Below are 5,692 nucleotides of genomic sequence, written 5' to 3'. Positions count from 1 at the left end.
TGGGTCTACTTCTCTGAAGAAGGAACAGATTGAAAGAGATGGCCTCTGAGTCCCCTTTTACCCCTATCATCCTATGATACTACTGACAAAGTTAATGGGGAATCACAAAATGGAGGCCACATCAGTGGCTTGGCCCATGTCCCAAATCTACACTTAAGTCAGCCTGCACTTACTGGAAACACCTCACTGTCAAGGAAATCTAACATCAGTCACAGTCTTCCAACCCAGCTTTAGCTAGTTGACCTGACCCTAGCAAATAGGACCTGAAATCTCCACCCTCCTAGCCAATCATGCCCCGTTTCCTTGTCAGCTCTTCTAAGGCTCTCTAAAACTTGCTCTTGCCTCAAATCCCTTGGGAAGAATGCTCCACTTCTTGTGAGGCACTGTACTTCCCCAAATCCAGGGAACAATTGATTTCCCTTGAATAAAGGGCATCGAACTCATTATTTAATTGTTTTGGTTTTGTCATTTGACACTACTACATGGTTTGCATTTGCGTATGGCTGGATTTTGCTATATTCTCCACCTGCTTATGTCACATTTAGCTAGAGGTAAAAGTCCCAAAATTCTTGAGACCTAGTATGGAGTGATTTTCTGCTGATTGAAGAGGTATTTAAGAACAAAAGACTCCGAGGTTTATCCTAAGAGCAGCACAAAGTATAATATTCTCAGATCCAATCCTCCTTATAAATTATTTGTAGATTCAAGTAATTCAGAATTATGAAGGAAAAATTGGGGCAAGAAAAATTATTCCATTGCACAAGGACTAGAATGAAACTTTTGTGCCAATTTATATCTTTACCATTCTCAAAACTCTTGTCCATTTTTCCTTCATATCTCTTCCCTGAGGGGTATAATAAGAATCATTCTTCTGTAATCGTCTTTAACATTTGGAAGCCGGATGTGAATTGAGTCCATCGGCTTGACCATCACATACCACCAGTCTTCTTATCAAGATCAGCTAGAAAATGGCTGGGTAAAAACTCAGCTTTTTGCTTTGTACCAGATTTAATACAAGTCAGGGCAGAGTTTTAGACATTTTAACCAGCCCTGCTCTACCTGTGGTTCTGAGTGTGGTTCCTGAACCAGCAGCATCAGCATCACCTGACCACCTGTTAGAAATGCAAATTCTCAGGCCCTGGCCCTACTAAAACAAAAGCTATGGAGAGTGGGGCTCTGAGATCTGTTTTAACAAGCCCTCCAGGTGACTCTGAGGTACATAAGGTCTGAGAACCATGGTGCTAGGAAAAAAACAAAACAGAAACAGATGGATTCAAGTGAAACATATTATTGGTCTTTTTTCTAATGACCTGAATTTGAATTTAAATCCCAGAACCCCCCACAGTCTGAAATCTACAGTCTTTCTAATGCCTATTTTATTCAGCACTATTAGACTGGGAAGGCTTTCATTATTAAGAGAGGGTAATTTCAAGGAAGAATACAATGGGAATTAGAACACTGCTACTATTGTCCTGTCAAAATGAACAAATTCCTCTCTACCAAATTGTCATTTTATGTTTGGGAGGAAAGGAAGGCTAGTGTCTTTTCCAAGCATGCCACACTTTTGCTGGTAAATGCTTCTTTCCTATAATTGGGTGAATGTGCACAAGCGCCCTTCTGTACCCACCAAGAAATAGCAGGTCCTGACATGGGAATGGAGCCATATTTCCTTGCTCTTTTTTTTCAACCTTGTAAAAGCTCCTCATCCTTTCCAAGTAGAGGGGAGTTTTGGCAAAGAATTCTGCAGGGTGACAAAAAGCACTTTCTCTTCACTCTTTTGTTGTGTTGTTAGATTTAAAACCCTTTTGCCCTGAGAACAATATGCTGCAGAGTTACTTTATGTTGCTGCTGCTTTCCACTGTGCTTTCTCTGGCCCTTAGAATAATAGGCCGCCATTTTAACACCAGAGAACCTGTAGCTGCAGTGAATCTAAGTTTAATGTAAGTCAGGCCTATAAATACTATTACTCCTACACCTAGCTGGACTGCTCTAAGGGGTTTAATTTTAAAAAAGCAATGTGGCACTCCAGTTAGAAGGCCAGTTAGCAGGAAATGGACTCCCACATCAATAGAATGCTAACTACCCTGGTGGGCACACAACCCAGAAGGTAATTTGGGAAATTTAGAAAGTCAGAGAAGATGAATAAATAAGAGAAAACCAGCCAATTTCCTTTTTCCTTTTTATGAAGACTATGATTGTAGACTGTAATCTTCTTCTCATCACTAATGAAATGGCGGAAAGGGGGAGTTAAAAATATGTGGTAATGTTAAATAACCCATAGCTAAATGCATGGGAAACATCAAAAATATACATCTCAGATGGAAATACAATGGGAAACTACAAATTTAATGTAGGATTCTTTTCGAAATACAACTCCCTAAAGAAAACCCTTAAAAAAAATCTCCTCCAGCACTAAACCAGAAACACACTATATATTTCCAAGCACTGTTCCGAGTGATATAAAACCAGCTATAACTCACTATAGCCTCAAGTGAAATGAAGATTTGCTGGTTAGCTCAATAATTAGATTATTCTAGACAGTCAATCTGAGCAAATCATGTCCCAAAGCTAATGTTCCTCCTTGTAATTACTTTACGTCTGTCTACAACCATCAAATTAACCAGATAATTGCAGAGTCTCCAACATGATGTGCAGACAAGCTGCAGAGCCTCTGTTGGAACTTCTCCCTTTGTTCCTTCTCCTTTCTCTATGTATACTATTTATTCTTCCATCCTTTTCCTTTCCAAACTTACTTGAGCTAATTGAAGAAATAGGCCACCTGGGCCTATGATTTATAGAAGGACTTATTTGCAATGTTCCAAACCTGGGTTTTATTTTTAACTAGTATTCACCTCTAATGGCTCCAAGCACTCCACCAAAAATGCTCACCTGTGGAAGGACACAGAGAACACAAAGAAGTTGAGATGCACAGACTAATGCTTCACAGTTTCAAAGTGCTGTTGCCTAGCCTGATTTGTCTCATCCGCAGCTTCATTAGGTGACAGTTATTTTCTACGCATGAAAACTATGTCTTCAAGTGTCTTTCCCAAGGTCAAAAGGCCAATAAAGGCAAAGATACCCTAGAACTGAAGTCTCCAGCTACTGAATGCTCTGAGACTGAGCTGGAATGTATTAATAGGAGTCGAATACCAAGAAAGGTGAAATTCTGATCCCTTAACATGAGGGTAGAATACAAAAGAACCCGTGTAGCAGGATGGAAATAGACAGATGTGTCTGAGCTTGGCATCTATATCTGTGAGGTTTATGTCTCTAAATTAGAGCTTCCTAACCATATTGACACCCCCTTGCCCCTGCCTTCACAATGCCAATAAGAATGAGAAAACGAAACCTTTTAGCCCTCTGGATATGGTTAAAAAGGATGGCAATTAAAACATTTCTTGGAGCCCTGAAACAACATTTATTGTACGTTAGTAATTCCAACATTTTGGAAATGAGATGTATTTTATTTCAGAAGACCCAAACCCATATATATTTTGAGTTATGATGGTCCAGAATTAAGAAAATTTCTAGATTCTCCCTCCAAAAATCCCTGGAAACAAGAAGTCCAATAAGTTAAGGAAGAAGCTTAGCCTAAATGAGAGTAAGGTCTCAATGGGTACCATTATGGCCAGTTTTCACAGTTTGGAAAATTGTTCCAGAGCCACAAATTCAAAACCTCAAAAGTCAGCTTAACTTAGTAATTAATCCCAATGGAAACCATTCTATCCAAATTTGTCAACTCTGATTTTTACCTAAGAGCTAATTTATTGAATTAAACTAGGTAAAACCTTTCCTATGACTAGATACTTACATTTTCTAACCAGGACATTCCTCTTATATAGAGAAATTTTTTAGTAAGAATGGCATTATTGAAAAAGGGTAGACATTTGAGAATGTTAGGACAAGTATTGTATGAGAAATTAAAGGTGAGATGTCTTTAATACAGGAAGCAAACAGAAAAAAAGGTGCTTCTAAAATGTAAAGGTAGTTGATAATTCAAGGAGAGAAATTTCTCAATATGCATGGAACAAGGTCCAGGGGAAAGAAATACTTTTATCTGGAGCAAAAGAAATGGTGTACTTTAGGGCAACCTGAAGACCAGCCACCTAAAACATCCTTTAAAGATATAGAAATATGGAAGCCAGTCAAGAGGCATTGCCCCTGATCACATAGTTAAGAGAAGAGAACTGAAACTAGTACTCATTCAGTACTCCTTTGTATCATTTAGAATGTTTTTCATTGTAAGAAACAGAAAAATAAATTCAAACTGGCTAAAAATGATAAACCTGATTTACTGGTTTCTAAAAGTAGAAGTCAGAGTTGGATTTGATTCAGTCACTTAACTACATTACCAATGATCCTGGTTCTGTTCCGCGCTGATACTGTGGCAGAGTTCAACTGGGCCTGCCAGCCAGAGCACAGACATGTGGCCTATGTGCCTTGGACTTCTCACATGGTGGCTGGGTTCTATGAGGAAACAGTCCAAGATTGAGTATGTAAGGGGACCCAGGAAGAAGCCTCAAGGCTTCTTATGACCTAGCCTTAGAAGTCCCGAAATGTCATTTCTACAACATTCATTCGGTCAAACAAGTCACTAAGGCTAGCCCAGGTATACAGGGAAGGAGAACAGACTCCATCTCTTGGGGGAAAGAGCACGTGTAGAGAGAGAAGAAACCTTGGAGACTGTACCACAATATGAAACGACTGAGCACCACGGAGGCAGTCCCCTGTTCAGAAACCTCTAAATAGCTGTCACTGCCTATGTGTTGAGGACCAAACTCTTGGCCTTTGAGAACTCTGCCTGGCCCAGTTTACTTGTCCAGCCTCATTTTGTACTGTTCTGGGCCACTCTTTATTGCCTAAATCCACCCTGTGTTTTTCCACATCTGTGCTTTTGTTTATGACATTCCCTTTTCTGCAAAGGCTCTCCCTGTTCACTTTCAAACCAAATCTTATTGCATTAAGGGTCAGCTCGAATCCCTCCTGCCTCTGACCTGACTACCTCGAGCTCAGATTTCAAACCTTTCTGAACTCCTCTCACACCACCAACTAGACCTTTCCTGTGGAGCAGTTCAGTGGGTAATATACCATCTGACACCATGGCTCCAGAAAAGGGAATAGACGAGGAATGGCAGGCTTCTGCTCATTATTTTCATGGTTTAATTTTTCACAACAAACATTTAGTTTTATAATATAAAAGCAAATTTTAAATTTTAAGCAAAGGCTAATAGAAATTTACTAGAATAATTGATAAGGGCTAGCAAAATCTCTAAAGTTTCATCAAGAAAAATAGTTTACTCTGGGAATACTAAAAAAAACCTCTATGCGTTATTAGATCATCATTCTTCCCGCTATTTAAAGTTCCACTACTCCTAATGTGTCTTCCTCTGGTTTACCATTTTCATACTCCAGTGTTTTCACTGAAACTGCTTAGAAAGAGTGAGGAAGGGAATTGGGAAGGTCAGGAACTTTGAGAGATGCACCAAGCACGCCCTGCCACCTGCACAAAATATTCAACAATTAAGCCATCGAGTCAAAAGTCATTCTTAGCCCTGACCCTGGGCTCACCATTTTTTATGAGCATGTTAAAAGAGGTCAGATATGAATCAGACCAAGGCCACTTCCCTCTTTAGGTTATTTCACAATGTATAGACTTGAAAATCGCCATCCCAGAAGAGAAAAATCTGCTCTT

This window comes from Pteropus alecto, unplaced genomic scaffold (genome assembly GCF_000325575.1).
Source record: "Pteropus alecto unplaced genomic scaffold, ASM32557v1 scaffold3, whole genome shotgun sequence".
Taxonomy (NCBI): domain Eukaryota; kingdom Metazoa; phylum Chordata; class Mammalia; order Chiroptera; family Pteropodidae; genus Pteropus; species Pteropus alecto.
This window is presented reverse-complemented; position numbering follows the sequence as displayed.